This window comes from Mirounga angustirostris, unplaced genomic scaffold (genome assembly GCF_029215605.1).
Source record: "Mirounga angustirostris isolate CCGP_5_RB_7025 unplaced genomic scaffold, mMirAng1.0.hap1 SCAF_13, whole genome shotgun sequence".
In the NCBI taxonomy this organism is placed as follows: Eukaryota; Metazoa; Chordata; class Mammalia; order Carnivora; family Phocidae; genus Mirounga; species Mirounga angustirostris.
Genome location: NW_026991721.1, coordinates 51303028 through 51317033, shown reverse-complemented (window position 1 = coordinate 51317033; position 14006 = coordinate 51303028). Strand labels below are relative to the sequence as shown.

Below are 14006 nucleotides of genomic sequence, written 5' to 3'. Positions count from 1 at the left end.
AACCTCTTTTCCCCTAACTTAAATTATAGTTTAAAGGTTTTATTCATTTGTTAGAGAGAGAGCGCACAAGCAGGGGGAGCAGAAGAGGGAGAAGCAGGCTCCCCGATGAGCAAGGAGCCCGATGTGGGACTCAATCTCAGGACCCTGGGATCACAACCCAAGCTGAAGGCAGATGCTTAACTGTCTCAGCCACCCAGGCATCCCTCCCCTAACTTTAATTTATTCCACAGTACAAATCACCATCTGTTCCGATTACTGCTGAGTAACATAGCACTCTAAACCTTAGTAGCTTAAAACAAATATCTATTGCCATCTTTCATGGTTCTGTGGGTTGCATAGGTTTATCTGGGTGGTTCTTGCTTGGGGTGTCTTCTGTGGTTATAGCCAAATGGCTGCTGGGACTGAAGTCATCTGAAGGCTCAACTGGGCTAGATATCCAAGATGACTTCTTCAACTACAAGGCTGGTATCTTAGCTGGGATGGTTCAAACAGCTGGGTGCTGGCCAGGAATCTTTATCGTACCACTTAGCTTTCCACACGATTGGTGTGAACTAGCTCAAAGCATGATGGTCTCCTGGTAGTCAGTTTTCTTACACAGATGCTGGCTTGCCCCAGGGCGAATGTCCCAAAAGACCAAAGGCAGAAACTGAGGTTTTGACCTAGCCAAGGAGGCTTCATTTCTATCTTGCTCTACTGGTTACACAGAAACAGCCCAAATGAAGTGTGGGAGGGGACCCCAGAAAGGTTTTAATATTGGGAAGCAAAGTACACTAGGGAGCTATCTTTAGATAGTTACTACAATACCTAATAATACACTATATATTTTACTTACTGTGCTTCCCTTTCTACACGTATACATACATTCTTAAGGAAAAAAAAAACTTCTGTGTACTTTTTCGCCATTATATTCCCAGCCGTTCCTTCCCAGCACAGGTTATGTACTCAATATTAGTTGAGAAAAAGAATTTTTTTTTTAAGATCTTATTTATTTATTTGTCAGAGAGAGAAAGGGAGAGAGGGGGAGAGAGAGAGAGAGAGAGGGAGCGCACAAGCAGGGGGAGAAGCAGGCAGAGGGAGAAGCAGGCTCCCTGCTGAGCAAGGAGCCCCATGCTGGACTTGATCCCAGAACTCTGGGATCATGACCTGAGCCGAAGGCAGACGTTAAACTGAATGAGCCACCCAGGCCTCCCGAGAAAAAGAATTAATTATTGCATTAAGTGCATCACTCGATATTCACCCTATAGGCTTGTTTCTCATATGGGCTTCTCTCCCTTCTCCAAACTCCTACCAATTTAACTTTCTGGGAATGGATCCGAGATGAATCTGGGTTCTTTTGTAAGCGGAAAGCGAAAGACAAAGTTGGGGGCAAAAATCAAAGACAGAAATATCAAAAAGGGTAACAAACTGCCTACTTTACCCTATGGACATCTCTGATCACTCTAGCACCTAATTTCTCCTTGTCAGAGAACTCTCCTAGCAGACTTATAAAACAAAATGTGAAGCACATTTGACATTTAATAATTCTGTACAAATTATTCTGTATAATTATCCTAGAAAATCCAATTCAACATTTAGTTATTCTGCCTACAATTTCATGTGTCAGTTTTATCTCCTGGATAAAAAAAGATTTGAGGACCAGCTCATTTTATGTTATTTCTTAATATTTTATTTTTAAGTAATCTCTACACCCAACATGGGGCTTGATCCCAAGATCAAGCAAGAGTTGCATGCTCCACTGACTGAGCCAGCCAGGTGCTCCCCAGCTCATTTTAATTAAAAAAAATTTTTTAGTAAGTAATTCTCAACATATGACACAATATAAATCTGGACATATTAGTACATAACAGAAAAAAAAAATTAACTAGCTAGTGAATTCTCCTAGTTGGCAGAGGCAAAAGAGCAATGGGGAGAAAAGGATGTTGGTCATAATCACCCAGCTTTTTAAACCTGTATCTACATTTAATGTCATATATTTAAGAGTTTCTCCAGAGGCAGTAGCTTTCAATATTGGTGGCACCTGGTAAGCTTTAAAAATTCCCCATGGCAGTCTATATCTCAGACCAATTAATTTGAATTTCTGGGGACAGAGCCTAGGCAGGCATATTTTTTAATGTGTCTAGATGAATTAAATATGTGGTCAAGATTGAGAATCACTGCCTTATATTCTCCCTTCTCCTTTACCCCATCAGTCTCTTCTAAATAAGTAGCATAAAAATGATATGGAAAAAACATTTAATTTTTTCAAAGAAGGCAAAAAAGGGAGGGATTTTTTAAAGAAAAGAAAGAACAAAGGCACAAAATGTTTAAAAAAATCCAAATGCAGAAGCAATCACAATACACATGAGTGGACTAAGTTAAACAGGAAAAGGGCAAAGACTAAGTGATTAAGTGTTTTTAAAAACCTAAGCTGTATGCTGTTTCCCAGATACACACTTTAAACATAAGACAAAAAAAAAAAAAGAGGTTAACAGTAAAAGGATGATGATAGTAAAAAGCATGCCAAACAAATACTAATAAAAACCAAGTTGTATGGTTGAATTACTATCAAAATAGAGAATAAGGCAAAAAACAGAGCTAGAAAGAAGGAGACCCACGACATAACTACAGACTGATTTTCTCATCAAGTAGGTCTAAATTTGTGTATACCCAATAACATGGCCTGAAAAACACATAAAGCAAAAACTACAAGAAAAAATGGAAAAACAGGGGATTTTAAATTACCAGGAAATGGCAGATAAAGTATATTATATATCAGTAAGCATATTAAATATCTATACACACAATTTAATAATCTTATTCTAATACACGTATATTGAACATTGTACCCAGTAACTGAATAATGCACTTTCCAAAGATGAATAGAACATTTGTAATACTACAAAAAATATAAAGTGCCTAGGAATAAATATAAAAAGATAGTCATGGTCTTTTTAAATTTTTTTAAAGATTTTTTTTATTTATTTATTTGACACAGAGAGAGAGAGCACAAGGAGGGAGAGCAGCAGGTGGAGGGAGAGGGAGAAGCAGGCTCCCTGCAGGGAGCCTGATGTAGGGTTCAATCCCAAGACGCTGGGATCATGACTTGATCTGAAGGCAGACACTTAACGACTGAGTCATCCAGGCGCCCCAAAATATTCATGATCTTTATAAAGAAAATGATTAAACTCTATTGAAAAGATCTGGAAAACTCCTAAATATACAGAGTGACATACCATGTCCAGGGATAGAAATTCAATACCATAAAGATACCAGTTTTTTCAAATTGATCTACAGAATCAGTGTTATTCCAATTAAAGGCCAAATACGGTTTTTTTGGAGCTTGTCAAGATGATTGATTAGTTTAATGGAAGAGAAAAGAATCACAAATAGCCAGGAAACTCCTAAGAAAGGGAAGTATTTGTCTTACTACACAGTAAGATTTCTCAAGGAGCTACAGCAATTGAGAGAGTGAGGTACTGGCATAGGGATGACCCACTGGACTAGAACATACAGAAACACACATATATATGGAAACTTGATTTATGACAAAGCTGGCAACTGTGATCACAGGAAGAGGAATGAACTGTTCAATAAATAGTACTGAAATACTTATCCATTACAAAAGAATTGGACTCTTACATTACATTCAGACCTCAATTCCAGGTAGATTAAAGACATATATGTGTAATGCACAACCTATAATATTTTTAGAAGATAATAAAGGATTTCTTAAACAAGAATCAAAAGCACAAACCATAAAGGAAAGGACTGAAACTTGACAACATTAAGAACGGTTTATTAAAACACAGTATAAAGAAAAAGGCAAGGAACAAACTGAGAGAAAATATCTGCAACAGTACACTCAAAAAAGGGTAAATATTATCCAGAATATAAAAACACCGATATGAAAAGACAACACAACAGAAAATACTATAGAAGAGGAAATAAGTGGCCAATAACCGTAAGAAAAGATTCCCAATCTCAATATTTATTAGAGAAAAGCAAACTGAAATCACATCAAGATCCCACTTTATATCCATGAGATTCTTAAAATTTTAGAAGTCTAAAAAAAATCAGCTGTTGGCAAGGATGTGGAACAGCACAACCTACTGGAGGGAGTTTAAATTCATTCTTCTCGACAGGCAAAAATCTGGATTTATGTAGCAAAACTGAAGTTAAAAACATGCACTTGCGCTATTTCATTTATACTCCTGAAGGAATATTGAAATCACCCAGAGATCTTTAAAAAATATTAATGCTTGAATCCTATTTCCCAGCAATTTTGACTGAATTGGAACATAACACTGAGAAAACAAACACCAAAAAAGCCCAAAACCAAAACCAAAACCCAACTCATCACAGAATAGTGCGATTCCACGGTATTAAGTTGAAAACCATGCAAAAAGAAACAATATTTTGTCTACAGGCACACAGATGTGGTAAAACTAATTTTTTTAAAGCACAGAAAAAAATAATTGGCACAGTGGGGAAAAAGGAGGGAGATGGAATGGGGAAAGCACAAAGTGGGGAATCAAAGGTACTAATAATGTTCTATTTCTTAAGTTTAGTAGTGAGTACAGGTGTGTGCTTTATACTGTCTATATAGCTTATATTATCTGGTATCTATGTGATATTTAATAAAATGGATTAAGCATTACTAATAGGTTACTTATACAAAAAAGAGCAGTACTTCAAGTTCTTGTCAACTGTAGGCTATTAGTAAATGTTATTATTGTCCTTCCCCCAGGAAAATAAAAGGTTGTCTTGGAAGAGTGGCCGAAAAGAAGAGGCAAGGATGCTTTAGGGTGCTGCTCATCGCTGCTCATCCTTAATAGTCGTCTGCTACCTCATAAAGAATCTTTAACCTCAGAACTTTAAAGTTTTGGTATCTTTTCTCAAAAGCCAACTTCAGGAGTCAAGGTGGTATGTACAAACAGCATTTACTTTACAGCCAAACAGATCTTGTTAAAACTACAACTCTGTCCCTTACTGTGTGGATTTGGTAAGTTTGTTTGTTTTTTAATCTGAGCCTGGTTTCCTCAAATAAAAATAAAAGGTAATTTATTCAACAAATATTTATGGAGCACCTACCATGTGCCAGAGAATGTGCCAGGTATTATACAACAATGTACAAGAAACAAACACATGATTTCTGCTCTTCTAAAGGCAAACTAATTCCTACTTCAGAGAGTTGCTGAAAAGATTATATAATATAAAGAACTTGACATGGTGCCTGAAATATACCTGGTATTCAATAAATGTTCTTTCTCTTTCTTTTTCTGCTTGGATTACTTAAAGCTAATAAAATGGGATTACTCCTTTTAGAAATCCTGTCTAGTGGTCTAATATTACAAAAAACACCAATGAAATAATATATATGACAGTAAAGTACTATACAAATATTATTTGACTTAACATACTGTACAAACATTAGATGTTATTAGACTGATCTATCATCAGATTAAAATGCTGGCACCTGAATCAAAGTAAAACTATTTTAAAATTATGAACCCAAGCATAATTGGCTTCAGATTTCAGTGTTTTTATATTCTTAATGGTTTGACTTAAAATGTATCCTTGTAATATCTGCAATTTTCTTTTAATATGGCTAGCTTTCAAAGTCACATTATTTTGGTGGCATTTATTATTGTAGGATTTTGTTTTTCCCATTTAAAAATATCTTGCAAATTCATGTTGCTGAGAGGCAAACGGAAATAACTTTGTAAGTCAAATAGCACTAGCAGAGTACTTTTCACAAGAAAGGAGGATTAACAAATATTTACAGGATGAAGCAAATAGCAAAATTTTAGTCCAGTTGTGTGGTTGATGGGATTAGAACCTTTTTTTTTTTTTTAAAGATTTTATTTATTTATTTGACAGAGAGAGACACAGCAAGAGAGGGAACACAAGCAGGGGGAGTGGGAGGGGGAAAAGCAGGCTCCCCGCAGAGCAGGGAGCCCAATGCAGAGCTCGATCCCAGGACCCTGGGATCAGGACCTGAGCCGAAGGCAGACACTTAACGACTGAGCCACCCAGGCACCCCGGGATTAGAACATTTTAAGAATGCACTCCACTTGGTGGATGCCGTAGGATGGAAAAAATAGGCCAGTCTTCTGAATAAGACCTAGTAGCAGTAGGCTGTATTGGTTCAAAGGGATTTTTTCTTTTTTTTCCAAACCACAGTGTTGATTCACAAAATTCTCACTTCATAGTGGAAGCAGCAAAAACACGGTATCAGTTATCTTCTCAGTGCCCTTAAAAACAGATTTGCTTCTCTTAATCTAGTGTGGCATTTTCTTTCTCCTCTTTAGTTTTTTAATTGAAAAAGTAATATATCTGGTTAAAATTGGGAGAAGAAAAGTTAAAATTTTGTAACACACTCTGCTAGATGATTCATGAGAAACAGCACCCACACTTATTCCTGTCAGAAATAAAAGTTGGTACAAACTCTCTAGAGAAAAAGAGAACAGTGACTGCCTGTGGCAAGGAGAACCAGGCTAGCTGGGAGTCAGGGGTGGGAGGGAAACTAACTTTTTACTTTACGCCCTTTGTAACTTTTGACAGTGTAACTTTTACATATAATTTTTGTTTTTACGCAATACAAGCAGATGATTAAAAATTCAAAGCATACAGAACAGTAGGCCCTGTGCACAGGGCAAACACTACTGTGAGTCTCATCTATTTTCCTATATATGCCCAGGGCCTTTTTTACATGCAGAAACTGAACCTCCTTAACAGAAATGAACATCCTCAACAGGAAAGGACTGATCTCTTAAGGATGAAGGTTCTGCAAAGCTAAAAGAGCCCACAGAAAATATTGATCAACAAGTATCCAAGTGTCCCACCCCCATAAGAAGCTTGCAATCCAGATAAGGAAACAAAATAGATGTTTTAAAAAAACGCAAAAAACAGTAAAGAACAGGGCGCCTGGGTGGCTCAGTTGGTTAAGTGACTGCCTTCGGTTCAGGTCATGATCCTGGAGTCCCGGGATCCAGTCCCACATTGGGCTCCCTGCTCAGCGGGGGGTCTGCTTCTCCCTCTGACCCTCTTCCCTCTCGTGCTCTCTCTCTCTCATTCTCTCTCTCAAATAAATAAATAAAATCTTTAAAAAAAAACAAAACAAAACAGTAAAGAACAACTGAATGTCCAAAGAAGCTATAGCAACTGAACACAAAGACGACAGGCCTTGGAAGAAGGAAAAGCTTAATGTCAGCTAAAGAAGCTATTTTGATAGGAGGTTTGACCTGGGTTAGCCCTCATAACATCTAAAAAGTTTAAAAGAAACAGGTAAGAATATTAAAAAGTGCAAACATCAAGCAGAACCAAAATGATGTGCCACAAGTAACTTAGCCATAAAAACTTACAAGCACCCAAATTCCTGAGGTCCAGTAACTTCTTGTTACTATTTCTAGAATGCATAACAATTTGGAAAAGAGAAAGTTTTGGTGCTTACATCACATGCACATTAAGTTTTCTTTATTTTTGAATAACAATTTTAAGTTTTCATATGTGTCATCTCACTAATCCTTACAACCTGTAAGCACTGTGTCAATCACATTTTACAAGTGAGGAAACTGAGGATTTTGTGGTAAAAAGCAGTCCAAAGTGACCTGCCTTTTTCTTCTTTTTTTTCCTTTTTAAAGATTTTATCTATTTATTTGAGAGAGAGAGAATGAGAGACAGCACGAGAGGGAAGGGGATCAGGAGAAGCAGACCCCCCACTGAGCAGGGAGCCCGATGTGGGACTCGATCCCGGGACTCCAGGATCATGACCTGAGCTGAAGGCAGTCACCCAACCAACTGAGCCACCAAGGCGCCCCTTTTTTTTCCTTTTTAACTCTCACCTTTGGCCTGGCAGAGGGGGAGTTCTGCAGACCCACTCCTCAGTGAAACTGAAGAAAGTTACAACATAAAAAGTAAAAACACAAACCTTGACCCCACCCTAGCCATTCAAAGTCCCTGAAAATGGTCCTAAGGACATTCAGCAAATGAAAAAACATCTATTCAAGAAAATCTACTAAAACTTGGTAAGGACAAGTGGTGTTTGAATGACAACCCACTCCCCCTCCCTTTCCCATCAAAGCTCAGCATGACAGAAACTCCACTCCAGACTGATAAAACAGCCAAAGACAGAGGGCCCTTTATTATTATTATTATTATTATTATTATGTTCAGTTAGCCATCATTCAGTACATCATTAATTTTTGATGTAGTGTTCAATGATTCATTATTTGCGTATAACGCCCAGTGCTCATTACAACACATGCCCTCCTTAATACCCATCACTGGGCTCACCCATCCCCCCCCAATCCCCTCCCCTCTGAAACCTTGTTTTTTACTGGAGTCCAGAGTCTCTTACGGTTTTTCTCCCTCTCTGATTTCTTTCCATTCAAGTTTTCCCTCCTTTCCCCTATGGTCTTCCGTGCTATTCTTTATGTTCCACATATGAATGAAACCATATAATTGTCTTTCTCTGATTGAGTTATTTCACTTAGCATAATCCCCTCCAGCTCCATCCATGTCAATGCTAATGGTGGGTATTCATCCTTTCTGATGGCTGAGTCATATTCCATGGAGCCCAGCAGCCCCCCCAACAGGGGGCGCGGCAACTCCGCTCAGAGGGCTCTTTTGAACCACAGCTCCCAGTAGGAGGACTACCTTAGCAGAAGGGGCAGCATGCTAGCATTTCTCACCTTGCCCACAGCTACCTGTGGCTAATGCTAAGTTCTGGGTGAGTGCAGCCAAGAGGTGGGGGCTCCCTTCTTCCGCCCAGTCGCTGCTGGTCAGAAGGAAGCTCTGCCTTGGGCAAGGCACGAAGAATACCAGGCCCTGATTCTCTTGCCCAGACTCATGGGGTGGGCGAGGCAAGCCTAGGAGACCTGGGGCTGCACTGAGCTCGGTTCCTATTTCAGGATGTCACTTAGTGTCCATTGTCCCTGCCTCTAGCACTAGAGCCTTGTTCAGAGATTTCGCCTAGGGATAGAAGCAGGCCATAAAATACTTCCCCAAATCTCTTTTTTAAAGGAACTGACTTCATTTGCAACAGAGTGTGGAAAAGTTCAAACCTAAGGGTGCTCTTAAAAAAAAAAAAAAAGCAAATGGGAGGTCTTGGACATTGGAGATAAAGGACAAACTGTAGACCTGCTAATCTGCTGGAGAGAAACTGAGAGACAGCAGGGAGGAGACCTTTTGGGCTCAGGATAAATTTCAAACACTGACTTTGTGAAGTATACCTTTAAAGGAGCCTGAATTTGACTGGATCAGTCTGTGAATATTGCTGAAACAATAGAGCAATCAGCCTGGAATTAGCTGAGTTTCAGAGCTGGGTATGGTCTGGAAAAGAGACCACCAAAGAGCCTGGCCAGAATCAATGCCACCTCTAGGAGATTGTGGTCATACCCAAGACTGTGCCAGCCAGGGGCATAATCAGAGGCTTCACACGGCTAGGGGGATGCAGGGGATAGATCTGTTTCTAAAATAGAAAAGGAACTCCCATAACTCAACAACAAAAAGACAAGACAATTAAAACACTGACAAAAGACTTAAAATAGAATTTCTCCAAGGATATACAAATGACCAAGAGGCACACAAAAAGATGCTCAACATCCTTTGTCATTAAGGAAGTGCAAATCAAACCCACAATGAGATACTGCATCCATTAGAATGGCTATAATCAGAGACTGAAAATAACAAGCATTGGCAAGGATGCAGTGAAAGTGGAACCCTCAGGGCACCTGGGTGGCTCAGTCAGTTAAACCTCTGACTCCTGATTTCCACTCAGGTCAGGACCTCAGGGTCGTGGGGTTGAGCCCCACACTGGGCTCTGTTCAGTGTAGAGTCTACGGAGATTCTCTTCCTCTCCCTACCCACCCCCACTCGCACATGCGTGCTCTCTCTCTCTCCAATAAATAAGTAAAATCTTAAAAAAAAAAAAAAGTGGAACACTCATACATTGCTGATGGGAATATAATATTGTGCAGCCACTGTGGAGAATAATTTGGCAGTTTCTCAATAAGTTAAACATAGAATAACCATAGGACCCAGCAATTCCACTCCTAGGTATATAGTCAAAAAGAACTGAAAACAAGTGTTCAAACAAAAACCTGTACACAAATGTTCACAGCAGCATTATCCATAATAACCAAAAAGTGGAAACAACTTAATGTCTATCAATGAATGGTTAAACAAAATACAGTATATCCACACAACATATTATTTAATAATAAAAAGAAATGAAATTCTGATAATATGCTACAACAGAAGCCAGGCACAAAAGGCCATATATCATGTGGCCAATATCATGATTCCATTTATATGAAATATCCAGGACAAGAAATCCATAGAGCCAAAAAGTAGACTAGAGGTTACTAGGGGCAAGGGGTGATGGGAATGGAGAGCTTTTGCCATGCAGTTTCTGTTGGAGTGATGAAAAAGTTTTAAGAAACAGAGTGGTAATGGTTGTACAACACTGTAAATATAATTAATGGTACTGAATTGTACATTTAAAAATGGTTAAAATGGTAAATTTTATGTTACATATATAACCACACACACACACGCAAGCAAACCAACCTAATACCAAACTTCAACATACAGTATGAGATGCAGCATGAGAATCTTAGATGAGACTCTTCATAGTAGGAAATTCAGATATAAAATTACACATCTTCTTGGGTTCCATTTAACAGGCTTACTCTTTCAGCTCATTCTCAGCTTTAAAAACTATTTAAATGCATAAATTCTAAGGCTTGAATAATGTTCCTATTATATGAAGTATTAATCTTAGATTTTCTCAACCTAATTTCATAATGTGTGACCATTTATCACACTTTGGCATAACAGAACTGTAATTTTAAAAGCTCAAATGTGAATTACACATTTACATATAAATTGTAAATGTCCAAAAGCAAAAAGCAAACCCATAATGAGAAACCATTTCATACCCTCTAGCTATGGCTATAATAAAAAAAAGAAGACCAATAATACGGGTCGGCAATGATGTGGAGAAACCAGAACCCTCATGCATTGCTGGTGGGAATATAAAATGGTGCAGCCACTTTGGAAAATGGTTTGGCAGCTTCTCAAAATATTAAACACAGAGTTACCATATGACTAAGCAATTCCACCCAAGAGACATGAAATCATATGCTCATCGAAATGTTTTCACAAATGTTCATAGTAGCATTATTCATAATAGCCAGAAGGTAGAAACAATCCAAATATCCATCAACTGCCAAATGGATAAACAAAATGTTGTACATCTACACAATAGTATACCAGTTGAATATAAAAGGGAATGAAGTACTGATAAATGCTACAACATGAATGAACCTCAAAAGCACTGTGCTAAGAAAAAAAAAAGCCAAACACAAAAGACCATATGTTGTATGATTCCATTTATATGAAATGCTCCCCAAAAGGCAAATCTATAGAAAGTAGTTTAGCGTTTACCTGGGGGGGGGGGGCGGGCAATGGCAAGGGACTGCTAATGGGGACCAGATTTCACTCTGAGGTGATGGAAAGGCTCTAAAATTAGATTTGTAGTGACTGATGGCGGAACAATCTTGTGAATATACTAAAAACCATGGAACTGTATTTTAAGTGTATAAATTTTATGGTATATAAAATATATTTCAATAAAGTTGTTTTTTTAAAACCTGCTCCATCTTTTCGTTCCTATAGCCATCCGACTTTATTTCTTATCATTCACCAATATGAACTTTCTAATTTGTCCATCTAGAGTCCATTGAAAACCCCACACTCATTTCAATTGCTTGACTCTGCTCACATTGTTCTCCTACTGGGAATATTCTCCCTAGGTTACACTCCAGTCACAAATTCATTTTGAAGATTTTCCTGCCCAAGTCAATCCTCATTGACCTAATTTTCCTCTAGATTCCATACCACTTGCAATTGTTAAGACTGTAACCTCAAATATATACATAAAGCAGTTTCATCTTACACTCCATCAACAGCTAATTTTTGCCATAACCTCTAATTCTTGCCTTTAATCTCTTTTATCTTCTTAGAGACAAGCTAGCATCTTGAACACAGGTGGTACAAATGTCTGCTGAATAACATATGCATGCCTTAATGCAACTTTCTACGTATGTGTTCAATAGTATCCAAACCTTAACAAATAGCCCAAGTCTTAAAGCAGGGAACAGAAATGAAGAAAAAGGAAACTAAAATGATGGTACATGCTATCACTTCTCAACAGTGTATTAGAGAAGTGTATGTTCTTATTGCACATTTCAAGATGGCCTTTTACTGCTGCCCTCAAACCTGGGTGTACTAGGCATCCTATCTTTTTTTTTTTTCAGTAGGCTCCACATTGAGTGTGGAGCCTGATGTGGGGCTCGATCTCACGACCCTGAGATCATGACCTGGGCAGAAATGAAGAGTCAGACACTTAACCGACTGAGCCACTCACACGCTCCAAGGTTTTTGTTTTTGTTTTTTTTAAGATTTTATTTATTTAGTTGACAGAGAGAGACACAGTGAGAGAGGGAACACAAGCAGGGGGAGGGGGAGAGGGAGAAGCAGGCTTCCCGCGGAGCAGGGAGCCCGATGCGGGGCTCGATCCCAGGACCCCAGGATCATGACCTGAGCCAAAGGCAGACGCTTAATGACTGAGCCACCCAGGCACCCCCAAGAGAAGAATTTAAATACGAAACTCCACTTACTCCTAACAGTGGGGTACCAAGATTCAAACCCCAATGCCTTTATAGGCAGTCAGGACAAAATTAACACAATGAAGAATGGAAGTACTGTACAGACATGTGTGAGGTGGGAATAAGAAGGTCTTGCTTTCAAAGGATAGAGGGTTGGCAGGGGCAGAAGACAAGTCTTCTAAACCAAGCTTCTGAAAGCAACAAAGACAGCAGGTCATAGCAAAAAGCCACAAATTGCTGAGATCTGATCTAGAGCCTGACGGCAGGAGCCTAGGACTAACAAATTCAAAAGCATTTCTTTCTGGTACCCTGAATAGGCAAGTCTAATTCCACTAATGGGAAATTCCTCAACCTGGCCCTGAAAGGCTACAAATATTGAACACTTCTCATTTGTTTAGCTTCAGAAATATGTATTTTCCCCTTCCTCTATATTTATACTTACCTGGTAACTTGCCTTGTGTTGTTTAAAGGCCAAAACACATATACTGTAATCATTCAGACTTGCTTATGGGATTTCCCCGGTAGCAAAGTAGTTATCTCCAAATGTATCATTATTTCAGTTTGTTACAGATTTTTTTTTACTTGCTTAATTTGGGTCTCTTTAATAATTACTTTCTTATTTGTAAAACTCCTTTAAATTATACCTTTTCTTCCCATCATTTCCTTTTTAATATTCAGTGGTTTAGATTAAGGGATTATGAAATGTACTTAAGGTGGGTAATTCCTCACTTCAACATTCAGAAGACTATTAAGGTACAAAGAGAAAATAAACAATATAAACGCCTAGAAAATGTTTTTCACAATTTATGTACTATTATCATTTGCTGCCTTTTTTGAACTCACATTTACAGATGTTAACAATCCTAGTTTAAATGTTTAATGAAGCATTTTCATTCTGCTTTTTGCAGAAGGCTATCAAGATTTCTTCAAACTATGTATGAATACAGACAGCATTTGATTATCATTTTAAATAATGACTTCAACACACCAGGACAACTTCTCCCAGTGAATATTTTGTTCAATAATAAGAAGAGAAAGCATCATTATCAAGAGTCCAAATGTACTGAACCAGAACAGAGCAGTTATACACAGGTCTTGTCATTTGATGGAATCACCCAGATGTATAAATAAGAATCTTGACTTCTTAGAGATAAAGAAATCACTGAATAAATGAAAGAAATACAAAAAGCACCATTTATCAACATACATTTCTCTCTGCCCATTATTATACTACTGGCCAATGATGTTAAATAGGTTGTGAAATTGGTAAATGAAAGGCTTTCAACTGCCTACAAGTAAGAAAAACTGGTAACTTTTAAATAATGTGCAACAAGGGCAAGCTGACAATGCCTG

The 14006-nt window shown here is 38.2% G+C and overlaps 1 protein-coding gene across 6 annotated transcripts in view; it reads right to left on the bottom strand.

Moving 5' to 3' along the window:
• The window catches only part of NARS2 (asparaginyl-tRNA synthetase 2, mitochondrial), a 142222-nt gene that overhangs the window by 114077 nt on the left and 14139 nt on the right, over positions 1-14006 (bottom strand). The window lies entirely within an intron of this gene.